Source organism: Pleurodeles waltl, chromosome 2_1, assembly GCF_031143425.1.
Source record: "Pleurodeles waltl isolate 20211129_DDA chromosome 2_1, aPleWal1.hap1.20221129, whole genome shotgun sequence".
Classification (NCBI taxonomy): Eukaryota; Metazoa; Chordata; class Amphibia; order Caudata; family Salamandridae; genus Pleurodeles; species Pleurodeles waltl.
The window spans coordinates 32,982,851-33,009,537 of record NC_090438.1 but is presented as its reverse complement, the minus strand read 5'-3'; the positions used below and the strand labels follow the sequence as shown (position 1 = coordinate 33,009,537).

The window sequence follows — 26,687 nt, the reverse complement described above, 5'->3', positions numbered from 1 at the left end:
TGGTATATGCTTTTCTTTCATCTATGGAAGCTTCACTTTTTTCCATGATTTTAGCCATAGCTACCATTCCCTTTATCAATAAACTATGACTGAAATCTGAACCAACACTATGTGAACTGACAGGTTGTTTAATTTTACTTTGATATGCATTATTGAAAATGACAAAATAAGCCCAAGCGGAACCTTCATAGGAGAATGGAAGAACTAAATATGGCATTCCTTTTTCTACCGTATGTGGTATGAGTCCACACACCCAACAGTCAGTTGTATTGATCACTAACTGATGTTGATGTAACAACTGGACGAAGGAATTGTTAAAGTATTCAGTTCTTCTGATGAGTTCATGCTGGGGAAGAGTGTGAAATAGGTGCGGAGAGATAGTAGAAGAAGATGTAGAGGTAGGAGAAGAGACAACTTTTTGCTGCAGAGTAATAATGATCCAGTTTACAGATGCCAAAAGAATACACGACAATATAATGACGCATAGAGCAATACTACAACGACTATATATTTCTTTACAATTATTCTTTACATTTTTACTTTCTCTTTTATCTAATGTAGCCTCCATCTTTCTAAGTGGATGCTCACGGCAATCTTCCTCAATCACTGTAGTCACGATTATCTACCGTCCTATGACACTGTGAGGTCCTGCAGGCCTATTGCCACTTACTCAGGTCGTAACTAAGACTCCTACCGTGACCCTGCAACCGGGATAGAGTACTACATAGGAGAGAAATTTACAAGTTCTTTGGTCTTGGTCTCAAATTATAGCGTTCCTGTCCAGAGGCAGTCTGGTTTTGAAACAATGTTCCTGGATTTGTCGTGTTCAAGCGACGATGCAATGGTATTGCTTCTTGAAGGATGTCGTCGTCCTCTTTCTCAGAAAGTGTTCCAATTAGACGCGCATCACTGAATGGTACAAATTGCGGAACTTTCTCACTTTCAGAGTCACTGATGCCTCTATGGACCCACTGATCGAAAGGCAAGGGCAAAGGCACTTTCTTGCAGTGCACGGCATGCACCCAGTTTTTCTTTCCTTCGACTTTAACTGCTGTTCTTGTGGTCAAAAGAACCAGGCGTGGCTCTCTCCATCTAGGCTCCAAATTTCTCTGTCGTTGGAAATTTTTCGTGCAGACCCAGTCACCTGGTCGGATGGAATGACCTGGGTCTGTGGAAGCCTCTGGTAGAGCACTCTGAACCTGTTGATGAAGAACACGCAATTTAGTTGTAAGGTCATGCAAGTAGTCAATCAACATCGGGTATGGCAAGTCTGAGTATTTCTTAGGGCGAGGAACTCCCCATACATTAGCTGGGCGACCAAATATCACTTCGTAAGGGCTAAGCCCCAAACGAGAGTGTACTGCTGTTCTGGTGTACAGAAGAGCCAATGGTAAAGCATCAGGCCAATTAAGTCCTGTGCTAGCTTGCACCTTAGCAATTTTAAGCTTCAAGGTTCCATTGTAGCATTCTACTAAACCAGCCGACTGTGGGTGATTCGCCGCGTGGAACTTCTGTTTTATGCCAAGACCCACAAATTCGCTCCCATTGTCACTCCAGACAATGCGCGGCAAACCAAACCTAGGGAAGAATTCTTTCAAAAGTATTTTGGCAGTTGATAAAGCAGTATTGTCCTTCAGAGGGTAGGCTTCTACCCATCTAGAAAAAGCACATACTACCACCAGAACATATTTGAGGTTGTTGCATCGTTCCATGTGAATATAATCGATCTGCAACACCTCAAATGGATATGTTGGAGGAGCAAAATGACCTGCTGGAGTTGGGGTTCCCTTTCCCGGATTGTACATCAAGCAAACAATACAATGTTTTACTACATTATTTGCACACTTTGGGATCCCCTCATTTTGCCACACTGGAGCCAGAAGTTTACATATTCCTTTTGCACTTAGGTGAGCTGGACCATGTGCCATAGTAACTACAGGTAGTACATAAGCATCTGGTAACAGCCAACATTGATGTTCTGATAATTCAACCCAACATCCCATCTCATCTAACATTCCTGTACTTTCCTTCCACTTTCTCAACTCATTCTCCGTAGCCTCTCCTTGAATTGATTTCACACTCTCTACTGTATCTTCACACATTCCCTTTTCTCTTACGCAGTTTGCGGGACCTGCAACATACATTCGACTTGTGTTGTCTCTGGCTGTCTTTTTCGCTACCTCATCTGCAAATGCATTTCCTCGACCAACATCGTCCACAATCTTTTTGTGTGCACTACACTTCACGATCGCTATCTGAGTAGGCATTGTAAGTGACTCAAGAAGTTCAGTCACTAATGGACCATGTTGTATCTTAGTACCATGGGAAGTAAAGAATCCTCTTTCCTTCCATAAGCGCCCAAAGTTAAACGCTACACCAAAAGCGTATTGGCTATCAGTGTACACGTTTACTCTTTTTCCTTTGGATAACACACACGCTCTAGTTAAGGCTATCAATTCAGCTGCCTGAGCTGAATTATGTCTAATGCGTGCTGTCTCCACAATCGTATGCAAAGTAGTAATAGCGTAGGCTGAAACTGTATCTCCATTCGGGAGCTTGAAACAAGAACCATCTACCCATAGTGTTCCATCTGGATTCACTAATGGCGTGTCTTTTAGGTCAATTCTACCCTTAGTCTCTTCTTCAGTACGGAGAAAACAATCATGCTGTTCAGAGACATCTCTCTCTTCTGGAAGAGGCAACAAAGTAGCTGGATTCAGGGTATTACATCGTTTGATGTGTATGTGACTAGCCAAAAGCGTCAGCTCATATCCGGACAACCGAGCACTCGTAAGATGCTGCGTTTTTGTCCTATTTAGTAAAGTATCCACTGCATGTGGCACCATAACAATGAGAGTATTATCTAGCACTACTCCAGCAGACTGTCGAATAGAAATTGCTGCTGCCGCTGTCGCCTTAAGACAACTAGGCAATGCTTTAGCTACTGGATCTAACGTAGCTGAGAAATATGCGCATGGTCGCTGTTGATCTCCAAAACGCTGCGTTAAGACTGACAATGCACAACCCTCTCTTTCGTGGACATAGAGCGTAAAGGGCTTACTGTAATCAGGAGTACCCAATACAGGAGCAGAACACAAAGCAATACGCAAATCAGTAAAACTCTTCTGACACTCGTCAGTCCACGGAAGAGGCTGAGGCGTATCTTTTAAAGTTAGCGCCAACAGCGGTTTAGCCAATAAAGAGAAACTCGGAATCCACTGTCTACAATAAGAAGTAATGCCCAAAAAGGCACGTACCTCTCTTTGTGTGGATGGCACTGACATTTGTGCAATTGCCTGAATTCGTTCGGGGGTCAATCGTCGTCCCTCCTTTGACAAGAGATGACCCAAATAAGTCACCTCGCGACAGACATATTGTAATTTAGAAGGAGAAACCTTGTGATTCAGATCAAACAAATGACGCAACAGTGCAACGGTCACGTTTTTGCAAATCTCCTCTGAATCAGCGGCAACTAATAAGTCATCCATGTACTGAATGAGAGCGGCACCGGACGGTAAGGAAAAGGCATCAAGATGACATTTTAGAGCTTGACTGTAAATAGAGGGACTTTCACAATAACCTTGAGGTGCGCGTTTAAACCGGAAGCTTCGGCCTCCGAGGGAAAAACCAAAAATATCTCTACTCTCTTCGGCGATGGGAATACTAAAGAAAGCATTCTTTAAATCAATAACTGAAAACCAAGTCGCTGTAGAAGGTATCATCGTCAACAGAGCAGTGATATCTGGGACTACAGGAAACTGCGGTACGACAATCTTGTTTACCTCCCGAAGATCAATTACAAAACGATAAACAGGAGGCTGAGAAGGATCAGTGCGTTTAAGAACCGGAAGAACAGGACTGTTACATGTATTTCCTCTCGTTTCCTCAACCACACCCTTCTGAATCAAATCATGGACAATTTCCAGAAGTGCTTTCTCACCTTCAGTAGAGATTCTGTATTGCGGAATACGTGGCATTTCAGCATTGGGCTTAAGAGTAACAACATAAGGTGGGATCTCAAGACAACCAACGTCATTCGGACCCGTAGCCCAAAGCGTTTCGGGAAGAGAAAGCAATTCAGGTGGGAATTGATCTTTTGATAAGTACATTGGACTAGTCATTTTCTGTCCTAGAGTGAGGTATACACCAGAAGGTGAACAATATATCGTAGCATGCATTCTTTTTAATAGATCTAAACCCAACAGATTTTCACCACAACCATTCGTTAGAAGAAGCGGAGCTTCTAAATCATAAGGGCCTATTGAAACAGGCAAAGGGCAAGAAACTGGATTGCGAACAGGGGCGCCAGAAAATCCTACAGATACATTCGTTAAGCCAGACAAAGGTGCGCCAGGGAGTTTAGAATGAATGATAGAGCTTCTCATGGCACCAGTATCTAAAAGAAATGGCTCTGAAACACCCATTGTAGTGACATTAACATAAGGTCCATTCTGATCCACTGGAATTGACGTAACCCCCTTACTTTGTCCATGGCTGTCCTATTCAAAATGAAGACTTTCATTCCTTCCTTCAATATACTGATCCTCACTGTAATACTGTGTAGACCTAACATTTTGCTGGTCAAAGTAATTTCCGGAATTTGGAGGAACAAAAGAACGCTGCTCTTGGGTTAACACACCTCGACCTCTACCTCTATTTGCTGACTGAGGACCACCACGACCTCGTGAAGCAGATGTTGCTCCATTACGCTGCAACAATGCCGGACAACTGTTCTTAAAATGACCTTCCTCCCTACAATAAGCACATTGATTGGGACCTAGCAAAGGTCTTGGAATGAATGGTTCAGGCTTTTGATACAACCTCTGAAACTGCGGAGGCTGTTGAAACTGAGGCTGAACATAACGAGGAGGATAAGCCTGTTGCAAGAGAACTTTAGTTTTTAATTCTTTCGTCTTTTTCTCTTGTTTTCCCTTTCTTCTTTGTCTCTATTTTCATAATATTGTGCAGTAGCCAATATCTGGGCGGAAGAAGAAACTGCCCATGAACTCTCGGAGTCTTTTAGCTTGTGTGATAGTTCAGGAAGCAAGTTATATACGAACATATCCACAAATAATCGCTGTCCCCCTTCTGTAGCCATATCTTGACCACTGTGATCAATGAATGTCTCCTCGAATCGGGTAAAGAAATCGGAAACACTTTCATCTTTCTTTTGTTTACATGCTGCTAGCTTATCCCAATTAACTCTCAAAGCAGGCATCATTGTTTTCATTAATGTAATAATCCTACCAGGGAGTTCTGAGATCAAAGCGTCGGGCTTTGCACCACCTACTTGACCTCTATCTGCGGCAATAATAGCGTTCCAATCGCCGCCTAATTCTTGAGCGTGATCCTCTCTACGAATTTTAGCCCATATTGTCTGTGGAACTACATTTCCCATCAACATGTCAATATCTGCTAGATTCATAGTACATGCATCAACTGTTTGCGACAACTCTTTATAGTAACCAGCAGGATTTTTGCGTGGATCTGGTAGTGACTGTTTAAGTGCTAAAACTTCAGACCTTTTCCAGGGGACATGTATCCATATGCGCTGAAAATGCGCAGGAATAGCTGGATTAGCACCTGCTGCTGCAACTTCTTCCTTCCATATTGGAGAAACCTCTCTCATGGGATAGTTTTTCAGTGCTGTCCTAACTGAAGGATCAGAATCAGGAAAAGTCTGTGAGAACAATAGGGATCTGAAAGAAATAAGTGTTCTGACAGCGTTTTCAACCTTAGGACCCACAATAAGTCCTTTGTCAAAGTCAGCCTGAACATCTAACAGATCCTGTGGGACCAAACCCAAATTCATATCCTCCCATTCTTTAGCGAGAGTATCGCACATAACTTTAAAAACATATCTCTGCGTAGGTGCATTCCATTGCAGAAAGGTGGACATAATATCAGACGTACTATATTGGGGACCCTTCTTGATCCATCTACAAGCAAGTGAGTCCAATTTTTCTCGCTCTTCGGAGTCTGGGAATTGACTACGAGACTGTCTTCGAGAAAAAGCTGGAGACACATTTAAAGCTTCAAAGAAAGGTGATAAGAGACCAGAGACAGTATCGGCAAATCGCTTACGCATAGATGGAGAATTTGACATAAGGATAGGGGACAAGGTATTAGGTGAATTAACTAAAGGAGCATTAGGAATTGCCAAAGGAGCAGAAGGCAAAGGAGTTAAAGGCAAAGCTGGCATAGGCAATACTTGAGGAGGCAAATGTGGAAAAGCTGGAGCAGGCGGAAGCACAACTGGCGGCTGAACAGGCTGTAACATCGGGGGTGCATTAGCACCTTGTACATAGGGCGGAGGCAATTTCAATAAGTGGGACATTAAGGAATCTTCCTCAAAATCTTTTCTCTTATCAAGGGAAGAGATAGGCAACGTCGGATAGCATTTATCTATTGCCATTCGATGCTGTCTGTCTGAAATTTCCATTGCATTATCTATTTCATCATTTTTGAATTGCTGAGCAGCCTGTATAATCGTCATTCCCTGTGTTTTCCTATCTCGTTTCGCTTGTTTAATTTCTCTCTGTTTGGCTTCCTTACGCCAAAGGCGAAAAGAGTCAAACATTGCCGGCCGGGCTTTTCTTTTAAATAACGTTGCTTCTAAATTATCTAGCACATCAGTTTCGAAACTACCATTTTCTGGCCATTTTAAAACACCATCTTTCTTTGTATATCGGGTCCATGTTTTATTAAAGGCAATAGGACCAACACCATGTTTAGAATAGAGCTCATATGTGGGAGTTCCAACCGAAGGAATCGGACAGGAGTCCTCAAGTTGGGAGTCCCTATTACAACCAAAGCAACAAAGTTTTCCAAACTTAGTCAGACCAGACATCTCACGATTTTTACTGGCTGTTCACAAACATCAAGGGGGTAAAACTTTCAGTTTACACAGCACAAATGCACTTACCCCTCGGCTTTGGCCACTGCAATGGCCAAATCTAAGGACCTAAGGACAAAACAAAGACCAAAATTTGTGGGCGCGACCCACCAAATACTTAACTAAGGATGTCTTCTTACACCAACAGAGGCCCGTCTATCGTCTCGCTTTACCATACATCATCAAAGAAAGGGCCAAGGCAGGGCGGCAGTCAGGGCAGCAGTCGTCAGTAGCCGTCAGGAAGGAGTAACCGCGCTGAAAAAGACCTTCGGACCACTTCGACATACAGGGGTCGCTTGACGTGGCTCGCGATTCCTCCAGAATTTTCTTGCGGGGTTCCTCACGACCTTCAGGCAGAACCGGTACCGCTGAAGCCGCCCCACGTTGGGCGCCAGTTGAAGAACCAGAACCTTATGGGCCTGGCGGCGCAGGGTACGCCTGAAATCTCCTTGGATTCACCTGCCTCAACTAACAGAGACACGGGACACTCTGTCAGGCGTAAAAGATCAGATTTTATTAGCTGCAGCTAGTACAGTTGTCCAAGAAGTACACAAGGTATGTTCTCAGGAGACTGCCACTTTACTTTGTGGCGCACAATCTTATATACCGTATAAAAACCATTTATTAACTACATACACTCCCAGAACACATAGAAAGGAGCCAGTAAGAATAATGTAAAGATAGAACAGAGCCAATAGAAATGTCGGAAAACAAGACAGCACCAATAGAAGGAATTGGAAAACAAAGTATCAAGTGACTTAAGGTTGCCTCCCCTCCAGCTGTGTTTGTCACCCCTCCCTTGAACTAATTCATTAACCGATCCACAACGAAGTTGCATGTGGTGCGATAAGTTTGTGTGCGTTTGGAGGACAGTTGTGAAATGAGAGAATACTAGCAAAGGACAGCGAAGGCCAGACGATAAGATAAGATCGGCGGAGAATAGTGTGAGCCTACAGATAGTTGAAACAAGGATTAGAAAACCAGACAGGGATTAGTGTACTTGGTCAGACCTTAATACCAGCCTTGTAAAGATAGAGGCAGAAGGCTGTTTTGAACACCATGTTGCAGAATAAGCAGAAAAGGCAGAATGGACTTCGTTCGCTGTGCTGCCTGAGTGAAGGCAACATAAAATGGCGGCGGGCCACAAAATGGCGGGTCGATACGATCGTATTAAAAATCGAATTTCCTCAGAGCGACATACCGATTGATGGACCCTGCAAGGAAGACTGAAGGCCCTGGCTCTAAAGCCACCATAGCTGACCACCTGCACCCTGTTGCTGAGGAAGGAGTGACAGAGACTAAGGGCTCTCCCGCTAGCACCTGCCTGATGAAGAGGCGGAACCAGTCAGAGGGGTGAAGCGGTGGCAAAGGCTGCTGGGAGATCCAGCAGCGCCAGGACAGCCGCCCCACTCTGATCCACCTGACACTATCTGTGGCGGCCACATGTGCCCTTTCTGTACTATGACCACTTCTGAAGCCATTCTGTGATGGACCAAGAATGTCACCTGTCGATAAGCTTCACTAATTCATCATTAAGGTATTTCTCCAAGATTGTAGCCAGATATTATTCATTATTACAATACTCAGTTCATTACTCTCCTAAAATCCTACTTCTGGTTGCCAGAACTGAAAACAAGGTTATGTTCTGCAGAATAGCGCAAATGTACTACCAGGAATAAAATAGCTTCTAGGCCCAGTAGAGCCATGAAATGTATCCAGCGTAACTGAGACACTTCAGGTCAATAAGAAGCAACTTTGATTATAAAATATATTGGCACAAACAATGATTTACGGATTTATATATGTAAAAAAAATAATGTTGGAGTACATAAAACTAGATAACTATGTTTTCACACCTGCATTTACAAATGACATTTGTGTGTGTGTGTCTGTGTGTGTGTCACAAACGTAGCCGAGAGGCAGCAGTTTCATAGTCGCGCACATATACAGCCCCGTCTTTGAAGTTCACACAAGGATACACTTTGGAGAGGTGTGGATGTGTGTGTTTGTGTGTCTGTGCGTGTAAACCTGTGTGTGTCTGTGTAGGAAAGTGCCTCTTTTGACATGGTCAACTATACCCACACTTTTTGCCTGATTTCTGGTGTACTTTTGATTGACTGTGCACTGGGTTCCTGCTAACCAGGACCCCGGTGCCAGATCTCTTTCCCCCAAAACTGCACAGTCGTTTTTCCCAATTAACAAGCCTTTAGCTACCACTGTAAGTCAATAGTAAATGGTACCCCTGCTCCCTAGGGCTTGTGGTACTAAGGAGGGTCCCTAAGTTGTACCACCCTAAGGGATCCCCTCACCAAGCACATGACAGGCGGCCATTGCAGGCTGCGCATCTTGGTGCAGACAAAAGTGAAAACACAACATAGCACACAGCCTCTCTGCCATGTCCCCTAACACTGCATGCAATATATGTAAGTCACCCTTACTGCATTCCTTGCAGCCCTAAGGCAGGGTACATTAGATTACATGTGAGGGCATATCTGCGTACGCAGATATGCCCCTTCTATGTCTCTGTCGATTCTCAGACATAGTAAGTGAACAGGGAAGCCATTTAAATGCATGTGCTCTACACTGGTCATTACCAGTTCCCCAGCTACATGATGGCTTCTCTGAATATAGGGATGTTTAGAATAAAACATCTCAGATTAATAAAGCCTCACTGATGCCAGAGAGGGATTTATTAATAACTACACACAGAGGGCACCTTAGAAGTGCCCTCTAAAAACCTACCAGCTACTAGTGTGTTCCCTGACTGGTCCTGAGCAGTTCAGTCACCTTAGATACTTTTCGGCACCCCCAAGGTGAGAGCCAGCGCTCGCGAGGGCCAGAGACAAAACCCTGCACTGGGTGGGGGGTGTTAGCACTCACCCAGGTGGAGTGGACATTCCAGTACGGGGAGCTTCAAAGGCATAGCAGCCTTTCTAATGCAACCCAGGTGTCTCCAGATGGCAGAGATGACCCACTCCCCCTACCCTGAACCCACTTTTGGCGGCAGAACAGGCGGGTAAATTAATCCAATTAAGAGGTGTGCCCACTTCACTCCATTCCCACTTCAGCACGAGGTGGACGTGCTGAAGTGGACACTACTTTTTACATGTCTCCATCTTGTTTGGAAGGAATGAGGGTACAAGGGTTAGGGTTATGCGCACTTCCCAGCAGAAGTGGTCCTAAGAAGGGTGTAGTCCTCCTATAGGTGGTCAGCCCATTAGCTACCACCTGGCATTCCCTGTAACACCCCTAAATTGACTATTTAAGTGGCACCCCTGAACCCTAGAACTCAGATTTCGACAACCTAAGAAGACCCGGACAAAGAAGAGTTGCACCCGCAGAAGAGGAAAAGAAGAAGCAGCTGACCTGGACCCAGCCCCTCTGGCCTGTACACTGACCTCGAAGGAACCTGCCCAAGAAGCCAACTCGTCCAGGCCTTCAATAAAGACTTGTCTCCCATGGGCAGCAGACTTGGCCTGCAACAAGAAACTCCAAGGAAAAGACTGCAGCTGCTGGAACCACAGAAATCCGACACTGCACCCGACTTCCACAACCCAAGGTGAAGCCAGCCAATGGTGCCAACGCGGTTCCCCAGCTGCCCAGAGATGCAGTCCAGTGTGGTCTCCGCATCTTGGACTCTCCCGAGACACTTGCAGCCTCTGTACGCAGGCCCCCTCTCCAGCAGCCTGGTGGTGAAAAAAAAATCCGACACCTCCAGCAACCACTGCACCCATCGCCCCTGACCATATCTGAAGTGGGTCACTGGTGCCAACGGCATCCCTCGGTTCCCCCAGCTTGAGTCCACCCTAGGTCCACCCCTGCAGATTCCTTGACGACACCTGCAGCCTCAACACACAAGATCCCCTGACTACAAGTGCTCCCTGACGTGAAAACCTGACGCCTAAAGACACCCCCGCATCAGTTGCCCCTGAGTACAGGAGAAGAGGACCAAAGGTGCACCCGCAGCTCGAGCACCCCAGGTCTACCATCGACCTGGTTGTAGTCCCTGACTGGCTTCCGAGCCAGGGCCTGCCGCCTGTCTTCACGAGGATCAGTTTCCATGGAAAACGATTGGGCACCTGACTCCTTGCTGCACCTCTGCACCCGGCCCCCCAGTGCCACCCGGAGTGACCTGCTGGTGTGGTTCTGGTCAGTGCCCAGTACTTACCTTAGATCTCTGAGACTGGCCTCGTGAGTCGTTAACCCTGTGTTTACAGAACATTGTTTTCCTCCACAGGTTAACATTGAAGAACTTTAAAATTGCACTGCCTTGATTTTTTAAATGAAAAGGTATTTATGCTTGAAACCGTACTTACCTTGTAACAAAGTTCTTGACATTAAAGTATATATAAAAAAGGATTGTTATTTTTCTAAATTGGCCTCAGATTTATTCTTTGAGCGTGTCTCATTTATTGCATGTGTGTGTACCACAAATGCTTCACACTACCCTCTGATAAGCCTACTGCTCGACCACACTACCACATTAGTCCTACCCACTTTTGCCTCTGCAAACAAATTGGGGATCCACTGGACTCTCTTCTTGAGAGTGAGCGAGAGAGAGAGAGATTTTCTAGCACACACACAGCCCCCTCTTAAAGTTCACACAAGGATGCACTTGAGGTGTCTGTTGCTGTGCTCTGTGCTGGATCCGAGGGCAGCCTATGGGTGCCTGAGAGAGGAGGGTCTGGACGAGGATGGGAGAGAAGGAATCTGAGCATGGCAGTGTTGACATCTTTTCTTCAGCCATGTTGGGAGTTCTGCAGGTTGCTGCCAATGTGGTCCATCACGCAGCAGGTCTGCATCCAAGAGGGTCCATGAAAGTGAGGACTGTAAGGCGTGGAAATGCTGTTCTCTGATTAAACCATAATCCGAGGGAGGGCGGTGCTGCTGATGTTTGATGCAACGAAGGTAACCAGGTAGGTACAGAAGTGTTTACATGGTGCATCGAGGAACAATGCATATGAAGAGCGTGAACTTACTCCGTTCTCTGACACTTCTTTGTGAGTTCCGCATGCTCGTTAGTTAAAAGGCACACAGAGGGATATTAATTGTCCTCGAAAGATACTTCTTTTTGGCAGGTCCAGTGGTTGTGAGCTGCACAGTGCTGCGAGGGGCACAGACTACACATGGTTGCTAGAACAGTTTGTATAAGGTCCACCGAGATGCGGTTCGTAGTGTCTTGCATGACTTAGAACGTAACCTTTCTGACTCCTGAGGACTCAGTATCAGTGTGACGTACTCACCAGCATAGAATGTACTGAAAGCTTGGTTCAGGATGTTGGAGTTCAGAGGTACATAAGGCATGTGATTTACTGCTCCTTGTGTGGCCTAGTCTTTGGCGGGTACCAGGCCGGGGGAAGATAATACCGGGTTTACAAGGAATTTTAAGAGATACCTGTTCCTGAGGGAAAAACTGTGAACGCAACTGGACCCCGGTGAAGGATTTTTGGTATGTTCTTCAGTTAATAAGAGAAGTAACATACATTGGCAAAGCCAATTGGTTGCGCCTATGCAAGAGCTATTGACTTTGCCAATGTGTTTAGCCCTTTTGTAAACCAGCGTGGCTGCTGTTATGTAGGTGGCACAGAGGAGAGAAGTGAGGCCTGTCGTACAGTGGAATCGTGAAGAGTGGGGTGGCATGGAGTGGAGTGTATTGAAGTGACAGAGTGCAGTTGTGTAGAGTGTGTACAGCAGAATGGCGTAGAGTGGACTGGTGTAGAGTGCATTGGCGTAGAGGGTTGCAGAGTGGATTGGTGCAGAGTACAGTGGCATTGAGTGCATTGGCGTAGAGTGCAGTGGTGTAGTGTGCACTGTTTTAGAGTAGAGTGGCACAGAGTGGTATAGAGTGGCGTAGAGTGAAGTGGCATAGAGTGGAGTGGTGCAGCGTAAAGTGCAACAGTGTAAAGTACAGTGGCGTAGAGTGTAATAATGCAGAGTAACGTGGTGTAGAGTGCAGTGGCATAGAGTGGAGTGGTACGGAGTTGAGTGCATGAGCACAGAGTGTATTGGCGCAGAGTACAGTGCTGCAGAGTGGTGTATAGTGGAGCTGTGCAGAGTGGAGTGGAGTGGCCTAGACCGGAGTGGTGTATAGTGCAGTGGTGAAGAGTGGAGTGGTGTAGAGTAGAGTGGCATGGAGTGCGTTGGCAGAGTAGGGTGGTACGGAGGTGAGCGACGCATAGTGATATGGCACTGAGTGCGGTGGCGTGGAGTGATGTAAACTGGAGTGGTGCAGAGTGGAGTGCAGTGGCATACAGTGAAGTGGTGCAGAGTAGAGTGCAGTGGCATACAGTGAAGTGGTGCAGAGTGCAGTGCAGTGGCATACAGTGAAGTGGTGCAGAGTAGACTGCAGTGACGTAGAGTAGAGTGGCGTAGCGCAGATTCAAGTGGCATGGAGTGGATTGGCATAGACTGCACTGACAGAGACTGGAGTGGTTCAGAGTAGAATGCTTTAGCACAGAGTGTAGTGGCATAGAGTGCAGTGACATAGAGTGGGGTGGCATAGAATGGATTGGCATAGTGTGAAGTGGTGCAGAGTAGAGTGCAGTGGTGTGGAGTGGTGTAGAGTGGGGTGGCGCAGCGTGGAGCATGCATGGTGTAGTAGTGCACTGCCATTACAGACAACACATCTTCAATTGAAATCACCATTACATTTGCAGAGACATACAGATTTACTGATAAAAGTATACAGCACAGAAACAAAAATGTGTGGGAATGTCATCACCAGTGTATTGATTTGTTTTATCATATTAAAGTATTTGTTTCCAAAACACTTCAGAAATAACAAAAAATGTGCTTCGTTTGTGCTGTCCTACTTCTGGTATATTTGAAATACTTGCAGAGTTGATTCAAATGTTGTTACCTGCTAGAAAAAAAAACTTTTCCTACCCCCAGTATCCTGCAAGATTGTCACATAAATCCTCTCAGTTTGAAGTCAGAGACAGAAAGTAAACACCAAGCTCCTTCTGAGCCAGAGCCTGACATTTGACCACTGTCTTTGAATGCACAGCAAATGTGACAAGATAAGAACAAGATTTACAGGCCTGTTTACAGAAAGGAGCACTCCTGGAAGAATTCATGGAGAGTTAGTGAGAAAAGACTTTGGGCCAGATGTATGAAAAACTTTTGCACTCGAAACTGTGCGAATCGCAAAATTCGGCCGTTTGCGAGTGCAAAAAAGTGGTCTGCGATGCATGAAAGTCATTCGCAGACCACAAACAAGAAATCGCAAAAATTACGATTTCTTGCATTGCAACCTAGTTTTGTGAGTGGCGATTCGCAAATTCCACATCGCAAGGAGATGCTGCAAAAAAAAATTGCGATTTTTCGCATAATGGCAATTTGCACATGCAAAATACCATCAAAAGAAACCAGGTGGTAACCTGGTGCAAAATTTTAAAATGCATTTAAAATGCATTTTTAAATTGAACATGTAAAGCACACATGCCCTTTTGACATGTGTGCACCTTACAGGTCCCCCAAAACATTTTTGGGGTGCAGCAGAGGAGGCCTTAGGCCCCCAGCACCCTGGGCTTTTGCATTTCCAAAATTGCGATTTCTGGCTCAGAAATCGCAATTTTGGAAATGCAAAAAATTTGCAGATATGGGCCAACAGGCCCATAGCTGCGAATGGGGCCGGTATCGCAATTTGCAATTCGGTAATAGCATTTGCGATTTTTAAGAAATCGCTATTACCGAATCGCAAATGTGATACACAGCACTTTGCGAGTCGGAAATAGCAATTTCATAAAAATCGCTATTTCCGACTCGCAAAGGGCTGTGATGATACATCTGGCCCTTTGATCCTTAAGAGGGTTAAACTCAAGTTGGGCATCCTAAAACAAATAAAGCCAGCAAAGAAAAGCCAGAAAATGTGAGTTATAAACCACAAAGCCAGTGGTGAGCAACAAGCGGAATGCATTCCTAAGGAAGCTGTTTGAATGTCTCCAAGATGTATTTAGTTGTCTGGAAGGGTTCGGCCTAAAAAAATGAGTCCAACAAATTAAATTTAACCAGGAACAGATGGTGTTATTCACATAAAAAATGACATGAGGTCCTCTGTAAAATAAAACGAAATCAGATATTTCATCAGTTCCTAGATAACATGTTAAGGGCCACTCAGGTACACGTTTATGTTGAACACTGATAGTGAGACAGTTCCTAGAAGGCTGTCTGGGCAACCAGAGGCGCCCGGCCTGGAGCATGGGCTCGGTTTCTGAGAACAGAGGCGTGTGGTCCACCAAGATGGACATGTCAATCACTCAGTAGATTTGTAGAGTGTTTCTTGTCACCCATGAGGGTATGCAGGCGCTGCCAAGGAGCAGAGAGACACTTTGTGCCCAGGGTCTGACTGTGGTATCATTGAGGGCACAGGTGAAGTCTTTCAGATCTTAGACTCATGCATAAGGTGCATTCTGAGGGGACTTTAAGGAACATGGGCCCAGATTTACAAACAGGGCACGGAAAGCAGCACAGCAGCCAAAAATACTGTGCTGCGTGACACGGAGAGAGCAGGAGGGCGCCATATTCAAATAGAAATGGCCCTCTCCTCCCCTCTTCCTAGCGCCTGCGCTGATTTTAGCTACCGTGCGCCACACACACACCTCTGCTCCGTAGCACAAGGGTGTGTGTGTGTGAGTCTAGCATAGGTTTTGTACTGGAAGGATGTCCTTCCACTGCAAAATACTATGCTCAAACACACTTTAAAACTTTTCCTATGTTGTATGCGTGCTGCACAGTGCAACACGCACGCAAAGGTGGAAAAGAAAGGAGAAATGAAACCACTTCTTCTAACTAGTGATGGGTGAAGAATTCCGCTCTGTCTGTGGAGTTCGCAGAGGTTTCCCCACTCCGCAGAGTTCTGAAATCTCTGCAAACTGATGCAGAGCTGAGTTTTTTCTCTTGCGCGGCTCGCCACCCCTAAGTTGGCAAGCGTGAACTAGAGAAATTTGTAAATTGGCGAGCTAGATTTCTGAACGCAGGCGGTCACGGGAGGTTGCTCGCATGGAGAAAGCTCCTGCTCGCATTGAGGAAGCTGCCGCTCGTGTATAAAATCTACTCGAGTGGCAGAAAGAAGTTAGCGCCCTCTGGCGCTTCGCATAGTGCCGTTTGCACTGATTTTGCAGCACGTGAGAAATCTCTGGCACTGAAAATCAGTGTGAACAGCATGACTTCCCCAAACTTCACCACTCACGGAACTCCGTGTAGCGCGGCAGAGTTTTTCCAGCACTTTGCGGAGCTCCACGTAGCAGAATTCCGCGAGCTGCGTCCAGGCCTAGTTTGAACGCCTGCTTTCACATGGCATTAATTTTGGGCACAAAGCCTGTCTCTTGTCGGTAGAGAGGGTTTTGCATCAAAAGGCATGGGTGGTCGGATTTGAACGCCCATGTGCCACCCATGTAATGCCCCCTTGGCGCTAAGTAACGCGAAGTTGTGCTTTGCTGCTTTGCATTACTTTTAGGGTGCATTAGAAAAAAACATTTTGTGCTGGTTAGCGTCACCTTTGTGAGGGAACACCCAACGCAAAATGTTTGTAAATCTACTTCTGTGGGTTCCTCGATTCCACGTGTATCTTTGTGTATTTCTTGGCTATCAGCAGTGTCTAATGAGAAGGCAATGTACAGAATGCATAGGTGCTGGCCCCTGTGATGCAAATGTCTGTACTGTTAATAAACCCAGCTTTATTCTCCATATGCTTGGGGGTGCGGTCCTCTCCAACCCCTGCGAGTGAAGAAGGGGTGGGGGGGTACTTCTGGCCCAGTCTTCCTGCTGGGGCAGATGAGGGTACAGGGTTCTGGTGCAGGACCTTCTAGGCGCTAATGGACCCAAGCAGAGCGTCGCCACGTCAGGGTCACCCTCGTCTCTGAGGACCCTGAAGCAAAGGACCCCGAAGCATCTAAGTGTCTCTTTGATACAGACCCCAGTGACTGCTGGGGGTGAACCTGGGGGGGGGGAGACGGGGGTGGCACCCGGTGCTCTCAGTACAGGTCAGAGGTGAGCCGGGGTGAGGGCGGCAGAGACAGGGGTGAGCGTCTTATGGCAGTACGGTGATATCAGTACAGGTCAGAGGTGAGCCGGGGGGTCTGAGACAGGCCCTAACACTCTGCAGTCCTCAGACCAGGAGCTCGGCCCGCTCAGTGCCGGACCTCAGGCCCTGTCACCCCCGGACCTCAGGCCCTGTCACCCCCGGACCTCAGGGCCTCTCACCCCCGGACCTCAGGGCCTCTCACCCCCGGACCTCGGCCCTCTCACCCCCGGACCTCAGGCCCTCTCACCCCCGGACCTCAGGCCCTCTCACCCTCGGGCCCTCACATCCCAGGACCTCAGGCCCTCTCACCCCCGGCTCCCTCACACCCCCGGACCTCAGGCCCTCTCACCCCCCGGACCTCAGGCACTCACACCCCCGGACCTCAGGCCCTCTCACCCTCGGGCCCTCACATCCCAGGACCTCAGGCCCTCTCACCCCCGGCTCCCTCACACCCCCGGACCTCAGGCCCTCTCACCCCCCGGACCTCAGGCACTCACACCCTCGGGCCCTCACATCCCAGGACCTCAGGCCCTCTCACCCCCGGACCTCAGGCCCTCTCACCCTCGGGCCCTCACATCCCAGGACCTCAGGCCCTCTCACCCCCGGACCTCAGGGCCTCTCACCCCCGGACCTCGGCCCTCTCACCCCCGGACCTCGGCCCTCTCACCCCCGGACCTCGGCCCTCTCACCCCCGGACCTCAGGCCCTCTCACCCTCGGGCCCTCACATCCCAGGACCTCAGGCCCTCTCACCCCCGGCTCCCTCACACCCCCGGACCTCAGGCCCTGTCACCCCCGGACCTCAGGGCCTCTCACCCCCGGACCTCGGCCCTCTCACCCCCGGACCTCGGCCCTCTCACCCCCGGACCTCAGGCCCTCTCACCCTCGGGCCCTCACATCCCAGGACCTCAGGCCCTCTCACCCCCGGCTCCCTCACACCCCCGGACCTCAGGCCCTCTCACCCCCCGGACCTCAGGCACTCACACCCCCGGACCTCAGGCCCTCTCACCCTCGGGCCCTCACATCCCAGGACCTCAGGCCCTCTCACCCCCGGCTCCCTCACACCCCCGGACCTCAGGCACTCACACCCCCGGACCTCAGGCCCTCTCACCCCCGGCTCCCTCACACCCCCGGACCTCAGGCACTCACACCCCCGGACCTCAGGCCCTCTCACCCTCGGGCCCTCACATCCCAGGACCTCAGGCCCTCTCACCCCCGGCTCCCTCACACCCCCGGACCTCAGGCCCTCTCACCCCCCGGACCTCAGGCACTCACACCCCCGGACCTCAGGCCCTCTCACCCTCGGGCCCTCACATCCCAGGACCTCAGGCCCTCTCACCCCCGGCTCCCTCACACCCCCGGACCTCAGGCACTCACACCCCCGGACCTCAGGCCCTCTCACCCTCGGACCCTCACATCCCAGGACCTCAGGCCCTCTCACCCCCGGCTCCCTCACACCCCCGGACCTCAGGCCCTCACACCCCCGGACCTCAGGCCCTCACTCGGCAGCCCTCACACAGTTCTCGGCGGTGAGTGACCCCCCAGCTGACCCCCGGTGGTGCTATTTTTCTCCAGAGATGCTCACAGCTGTTCCCGGACATCAGGGCTATTTCGGGCCCCCGGGCTCACATTTGGGTGCCGCCCGCCGCTTCGTGGGTGCGGAATCCACGTGGGAGGTAAGTGCACATTTTTGGGCACGCACACGCTGCACGTGTGCACGTGTTGTGGCGAGTGTCCTAAGGCCGAGACTGACCTCACAAGGAGAGTGGACCCTGGGGCAGAAGGAGAGGCCCCTACCCCGGGGCAGAGCGGAGGGCAGAGCACCAAGGAGGGGTAGGTGTGCGTGCCATGTGCGCGAGACGTGTCTTCTGCAAGCTTCGTGTACTTGTGCACAGTGCTTAATTTGTGCTCGTTGTTTCCGGTGCTGAGCACCGGCACTTATTTTTGAGGGCCGGCGCTTATTCTTCTGCCTCAAGCATTTGTTGTGAGCAAAAGAGAAATATGGGAAAGACGGAGGAAGGGAACAACGTAAAAGGAACACAAAGGGAGAAAGTAGAAAGCTGCTAGAGTGAGCTGAAGGGGCAGTGTGTGTGCATATGGTGTGTGCATGTGTGTTTTCTGTGGCTGTGTTGGGCACCTTGTGTGTGTGTGTGTGTGGGCATGTATAGCCCACTCTGTGAGGACCGGTTTCTGGTGCAAGGTGGGTGGATGATGTGTGTGGGGGCGCCGTGTGTGCGTATGCTCTGTGTGTGTGTGTACTCGGTCTGGGTGTGTGTGTGTGTGTGTGTGTGTGTGTGTGTGTGTATGCTCTGGCTTTGTATGTGTGTTGGGCACCGTGTGTGTGTGTGTATGTGTATGGTGTGTGTATGTGTGTGTGTGTACGCTCTGTGTGTTTCCTCTGGCTGTGTATGTGTGTTGGGCACCGTGTGTGTGCATATGGTGTGTGCATGTGTGTTTTCTGTGGCTGTGTTGGGCACCGTGTGTGTGTGTATGGTGTGTGTATGTGTGTGTGTGTGTTTACGCTCTGTGTGTTTCCTCTGGCTGTGTATGTGTGTTTGGCACCGTGTGTGTGTGTATGTATGGTGTGTGTATGTGTGTGTGTGTACGCTCTGTGTGTTTCCTCTGGCTGTGTATGTGTGTTGGGAACCGTGTGTGTGCATATGGAGTGTGCATGTGTGTTTTCTGTGGATGTGTTGGGCACCGTGTGTGTGTGTGTGTGTGGGCATGTATAGCCCACTCTGTGAGGACGGGCTCGGTCTGGCGTGGATAAACATTGTCAGATCAAGACAAACACTCCTTGTGAGGACCAGTGCGCATGTTTATATACTTTGGCGGTGTGTATGTGTGTTTCCTGTGTATGTGTGTTGGGCACGGTGTGTGTTTGTATGCTCTGGCTGTGTATGTGTGTTGGGCACCGTGTGTGTTTTTCCTCTGCTGTGTATGTGTGTTGGGAACTGTGTGTGTGTATGGTGTGTGTGTGTGTATACGGTGTGTGCATGTGTGTGTTTGCTCTGGCTGTCTGTGCGTGTTGGGCACTGTGTGTGTGTGTGTGTGTGTGTATGGTGTGTTCATGTGTGTGTGTGTGTTTCCTCTGCTGTGTACGTGTGTTGGGGTCTGTGTATGGTGTGTGTGTGTGTGTGTGTATATGGTGTGTGCATGTGTGTGTTTGCTCTGGCTGTGAATGTGTGTTGGGCACCGTGTGTGTGTGTGTGTATATGGTGTGTCCATGTGTGTGTGTGTGTTTCCTTTGCTGTGTATGTGTGTTGGGAACTGTGTTCGTGTGTGTATATGGTGTGTGTGTGTGTGTGTGTATATATACGGTGTGTGCATGTGTGTGTTTGCTCTTGCTGTGTATGTGTGTTGGGCACCGTGTGTCTGAGTTTCCTCTGCTGTGTATGTGTGTTGGGAACTGTGTGTTTGTTCTGGCTGTGAATGTGTGTTGAGCACCGTGTGTGTGTGTGTGTGTGTGTGTGTGTATACGGTGTGTGCATGTGTTTGCTCTGGCTGTGTATGTGTGTTGGGCACCGTGTGTGTGTGTACTCTAGCTGTATGTTGAATTGTGTGTGTTGTGGTTTGTCAAAGACACTCTGCAGTATCCCTGTCAGTGGACACACGTGCACCCATCACACGCGGGCACTGCCCCGTACTTGCTGACCTGTGCCCTCTGTAAATGTAAATGTAAAATGTAAATTAGCACTTGTATAGCGCACTACTCACCCGTTAGGGTCTCAAGGCGCTGTACTCATACCGCTATGGAACCCCTCCTGGCTTTTCCCTGTGAGGCGTCCACTCCATGCAGAGTGGGACCCATGAATTAGATTAGGCACCGAGGCGAGAATCTGGTCAAGGGGAATTGAGCCCAAGACCTGCCGAAGCGAGACTTGAACCCTGGTCTTGAGCCAGATCTCTGCTTCAGGGTCTGCCGCTCTAACCATTGAGCCACACTTCTCCATTAGGGTGCCGGCGTGTCTCATGGGTGAGCTGTACCCCCAGGGGCCCAGCTGGCATCGGGCAGAGTCTCCCAGGGCAAGGGTACGCGCTGTGCCCTCTGGAGGGTGGCAGCATGCTGTCGCAAAGCCCGGCCTACAGTACACCGCACAGCCTTCAGTGGGCAGGAACTGTGCCCTCTCTGTAGGGTGCAAGCGTGCCACCTGAAGAGCCCAGCAGGCATCGGGAAGAGTCTCCCAGGAGCGGACGCTGTCCACTGTAGTCTGCAAGCTTGTCATATAGTCCACGGCGAGGGCATAGCTGGCATCGGGCAGAGTCTCCCAGGGCAAGGGTATGCGCTGTGCCCTCTGGAGGGTGGCAGCATGCTGCCGCAAAGCCCTGCCTACATTACACCGCACAGTCTTCAATAGGCAGGAGCTGTGCCCTCTGTATGAAACCACCATGCCACCTGAAGACCCCAGCAGGCATCGAGCAGAGTCTCCCAGGATCGGGAGCTGTGCCCTCTGTAGGGAGGCACCATGCCACATGAAGAACCCATGTGCCCTCTGTAGGGTGGTGTAGGAGGCTGGACTGGCTTGTAGTGAGTACCAAGGGGTACTTGCACCTTGCACCAGGCCCAGTTATCCCTTATTAGTGTAGAGGGGTGTCTAGCAGCTTAGGCTGATAGATAATGGTAGCTTAGCAGAGCAGCTTAGGCTGAACTAGGAGACGTGTGAAGCTACTACAGTACCACTTAGTGTCATATGCACAATATCATAAGAAAACACAATACACAGTTATACTAAAAATAAAGGTACTTTATTTTTATGACAATATGCCAAAGTATCTTAGAGTGTACCCTCAGTGAGAGGATAGGAAATATACACAAGATATATATACACAATAGCAAAAATATGCAGTATAGTCTTAGAAAACAGTGCAAACAATGTACAGTTACAATAGGATGCAATGGGGAAACATAGGGATAGGGGCAACACAAACCATATACTCCAAAAGTGGAATGCGAACCACGAATGGACCCCAAACCTATGTGACCTTGTAGAGGGTCGCTGGGACTATTAGAAAATAGTGAGAGTTAGAAAAATAACCCTCCCCAAGACCCTGAAAAGTGAGTGCAAAGTGCACCAAAGTTCCCCTAAGGACAATAGAGTCGTGTTAGAGGAATAATGCAGGAAAGACACAAACCAGCAATGCAACAACTGTGGATTTCCAATCTAGGGTACCTGTGGAACAAGGGGACCAAGTCCAAAAGTCACAAGAAAGTCGGAGATGGGCAGATGCCCAGGAAATGCCAGCTGCGGGTGCAAAGAAGCTTCGACTGGACAGAAGAAGCTGAGGTTTCTGCAGGAACAAAAAGGGCTAGAGACTTCCCCTTTGGTGGACGGATCCCTCTCGCCTTGGAGAGTCGTGCAGAAGTGTTTTCCCGCCGGAAGGACGCCAACAAGCCTTGCTACACGCAAATCGTGCGTTTGGCGTTTTTGGACGCTGCTGGGGCCCAGGAGGGACCAGGAGGTCGCAAATTGGACCTGCAGAGAGAGGGGACGTCGAGCAAGACAAAGAGCCCTCACTGAAGCAGGTAGCACCCGGAGAAGTGCCAGAAACAGGCACTACAAGGATGCGTGAAATGGTGCTCGCCGAAGTTGCACAAAGGAGTCCCACGTCGCCGGAGACCAACTTAGAAAGTCGTGCAATGCAGGTTAGAGTGCCGTGGACCCAGGCTTGGCTGTGCACAAAGGATTTCCGCCGGAAGTGCACAGGGGCCGGAGTAGCTGCAAAGTCGCGGTTCCCAGCAATGCAGCCCAGCGAGGTGAGGCAAGGACTTACCTCCACCAAACTTGGGCTGAAGAGTCACTGGACTGTGGGGGTCACTTGGACAGCGTCGCTGGATTCGAGGGACCTCGCTCGTCGTGCTGAGAGGAGACCCAAGGGACCGGTAATGCAGCTTTTTGGTGCCTGCGGTTGCAGGGGGAAGATTCCGTCGACCCACAGGAGATTTCTTCAGAGCTTCTGGTGCAGAGAGGAGGCAGGCTACCCCCACAGCATGCACAAGCAGGAAAACAGTCGAGAAGGCGGCAGGATCAGCGTTACAGAGTTGCAGTAGTCGTCTTTGCTACTATGTTGCAGGTTTGCAGGCTTCCAGCGCGGTCAGCGGTCGATTCCTTATCAGAGGGTGAAGAGAGAGATGCAGAGGAACTCGGCTGAGCTCATGCATTCGTTATCTAAAGTTTCCCCAGAGACAGAGACCCTAAATAGCCAGAAAAGAGGGTTTGGCTACCTAGGAGCGAGGAAAGGCTACTAACACCTGAAGGAGCCTATCAGCAGGAGTCTCTGACGTCACCTGGTGGCACTGGCCACTCAGAGCAGTCCAGTGTGCCAGCAGCACCTCTGTTTCCAAGATGGCAGAGGTCTGGAGCACACTGGAGGAGCTCTGGACACCTCCCAGGGGAGGTGCAGGTCAGAGGAGTGGTCACTCCCCTTTCCTTTGTCCAGTTTCGCGCCAGAGCAGGGGCTAAGGGGTCCCTGAACCGGTGTAGACTGGCTTATGCAGAATTGGGCACATCTGTGCCCAACAAAGCATTTCCAGAGGCTGGGGGAGGCTACTCCTCCCCTGCCTTCACACCATTTTCCAAAGGGAGAGGGTGTCACACCCTCTCTCAGAGGAAGTTCTTTGTTCTGCCATCCTGGGCCAGGCCTGGCTGGACCCCAGGAGGGCAGCTGCCTGTCTGAGGGGTTGGCAGCAGCAGCAGCTGCAGTGAAACCCCAGGAAGGGCAGTCTGGCAGTACCAGGGTCTGTGCTACAGACCACTGGGATCATGGAATTGTACCAACAATGCCAGGATGGCATAGAGGGGGCAATTCCATGATCATAGACATGTTACATGGCCATATTCGGAGTTACCATGGTGAAGCTACATATAGGTAGTGACCTATATGTAGTGCACGCGTGTAATGGTGTCCCCGCACTCACAAAGTTCAGTGAATTGGCTCTGAACAATGTGGGGACACCTTGGCTAGTGCCAGGGTGCCCTCACACTAAGTAACTTTGCACCTAACCTTTACCAGGTAAAGGTTAGACATATAGGTGACTTATAAGTTACTTAAGTGCAGTGTAAAATGGCTGTGAAATAACGTGGACGTTATTTCACTCAGGCTGCAGTGGCAGGCCTGTGTAAGAATTGTCAGAGCTCCCTATGGGTGGCAAAAGAAATGCTGCAGCCCATAGGGATCTCCTGGAACCCCAATACCCTGGGTACCTCAGTACCATATACTAGGGAATTATAAGGGTGTTCCAGTAAGCCAATGTAAATTGGTAAAAATGGTCACTAGCCTGTCAGTGACAATTTGGAAAGAAATGAGAGAGCATAACCACTGAGGTTCTGATTAGCAGAGCCTCAGTGAGACAGTTAGTCACTACACAGGTAACACATTCAGGCACACTTATGAGCACTGGGGCCCTGGGTTACCAGGGTCCCAGTGACACATACAATTAAAACAACATATATACAGTGAAAAATGGGGGTAACATGCCAGGCAAGATGGTACTTTCCTACACAACCCCCCCCCAAACGAAGGACAATAAGACTAGCCATTACCTGATGAGTCTTCATTGTCTAAGTGGAAATATCTGGAGAGTCCATCTGCATTGGAGTGGCTACTCCCAGGTCTATGTTCCACTGTATAGTCCATTCCCTGTAGGGATATGGACCACCTCAACAATTTAGGATTTTCACCTTTCATTTGTTTTAGCCAAAGTAGAGGTTTGTGGTCTGTCTGAACAATGAAGTGAGTGCCAAACAGGTATGGCCTCAACTTCTTCAGAGCCCAGACCACAGCAAAGGCCTCCCTCTCAATGGCAGACCAACGCTTTTCTCTAGGGGTCAACCTTCTACTAATAAAAGCAACAGGTTGATCCTGGCCCTCAGAATTAAGTTGTGATAGGACTGCCCCTACTCCTAATTCAGATGCATCAGTCTGGACATAGAATTTTTTAGAGTAACAAGGGCTTTTCAGGACAGGTGCAGAGCACATGGCCTGCTTCAGCTCCTCAAAAGCTTTCTGACAGCTTGCTGTCCATAATACCTTTTTAGGCATTTTCTTGGATGTGAGGTCATTAAGAGGGGCTGCAATGGAGCCATAGTTCTTAATGAACCTCCTGTAATACCCAGTGAGACCTAGGAAGGCTCTCACCTGAGTCTGAGTGGTAGGGGGAACCCAATCAATAATAGTTTGGATTTTCCCCTGAAGTGGTGCAATCTGTTCCCCACCAACAAGGTGTCCCAGATAAACCACCTTACCCTGCCCTATCTGGCACTTTGAAGCCTTGATAGTGAGGCCTGCCTTTTGCAGAGCCTCCAAAACTTTCCAAAGGTGGACCAGGTGATCATCCCAGCTGGAGCTAAAGACAGCTATATCATCCAAATATGCTGCACTGAAAGCTTCCAGCCCTTGCAGGACTGTGTTCACCAACCTCTGAAAAGTGGCAGGTGCATTTTTCAAACCAAAAGGCATTACAGTAAACTGGTAATGTCCTCCAATGGTAGAAAATGCAGTCTTAGGTTTAGCATCTTCTGACAATTTGATCTGCCAATACCCTGCAGTCAAATCAAAAGTGCTTAGATACTTGGCAGATGCCAGTGTATCTATGAGCTCATCTGCCCTGGGTATAGGGTGAGCATCAGTTTTGGTTACCAAGTTGAGACCTCTATAGTCTACACAAAACCTAATTTCCTTCTTTCCATCTTTAGAATTGGGTTTTGGTACCAGTACCACAGGAGAAGCCCATGGACTGTCAGAGTGCTCAACCACTCCTAGTTCCAACATGTTCTGAACTTCTTGCTTTATGCAGTCCCTGACATGGTCAGGCTGCCTATAGATCTTACTTTTGACAGGTAAACTGTCTCCAGTATCTATAGTGTGCTCACACCAAGAAGTGGTGCCTGGCACAATGGAGAAGAGTTCTGAAAATTGTCCTAGGAGATTTATGCAATTATCTTTCTGCTCAGCAGTAAGACAATCAGCCAAAACTACACCTTCCACAAGAGCATCTTGTTCTGTGGAAGAGAAGAGATCAGGTAGAGGATCACTGTCTTCTTCCTGTCCCTCATCAGTTGCCATGAGCAGGGTGAGATCAGCCCTGTCATAGTAGGGTTTCAGGCGGTTGACATGGAGCACCCTAAGGGGACTCCTGGCAGTGCCTAAGTCAACCAAGTAGGTGACTTCACCCTTCTTTTCAACAATTGTGTGGGGTCCACTCCATTTATCTTGGAGTGCTCTTGGGGCCACAGGCTCCAAGACCCACACTTTCTGCCCTGGTTGGTACTGAACCAAAACAGCCTTCTGATCATGCCATTGCTTCTGGAGCTCTTGGCTGGCCTGAAGGTTTTTACTGGCCTTTTTCATGTACTCAGCCATCCTTGATCTGAGGCCAAGTACATAATCCACAATATCCTGCTTATGAGCTTTTAAAGGTTGTTCCCAACCCTCCTTTACAAGTGTGAGTGGACCCCTAACAGGGTGTCCAAAAAGAAGTTCAAAGGGGCTGAAGCCCACTCCTTTCTGGGGTACCTCCCTGTAGGCAAAAAGGAGGCATGGTAGAAGGATATCCCATCTCCTGCGGAGTTTTTCAGGGAGTCCCATAATCATGCCTTTGAGAGTTTTATTAAATCTCTCCACCAGTCCATTTGTTTGTGGATGATAGGGTGTTGTGAACTTGTAAGTTACACCACACTCCTTCCACATGGCCTTTAAGTATGCAGACATGAAATTGCTTCCTCTGTCTGATACTACTTCCTTTGGGAAGCCCACTCTGGAAAATATTCCCA

General features: G+C 48.8%; 1 protein-coding gene across 2 annotated transcripts in view; it reads left to right on the top strand.

Annotated features, from left to right (window-relative positions):
• The window catches only part of LOC138260759 (gap junction alpha-3 protein-like), a 77,901-nt gene that overhangs the window by 23,023 nt on the left and 28,191 nt on the right, over positions 1–26,687 (top strand). Inside the window, exon 1 of one of the 2 annotated variants that reach the window (XM_069209224.1) lies at positions 18,643–18,750. The exons of the other annotated variant lie outside the window; for it this stretch is intronic. The gene's annotated coding sequence lies outside the window, so the exon portion shown is untranslated. Of the gene's footprint in view, positions 1–18,642; positions 18,751–26,687 lie in introns of those variants that run through there. 2 annotated transcript variants of the gene reach the window in all.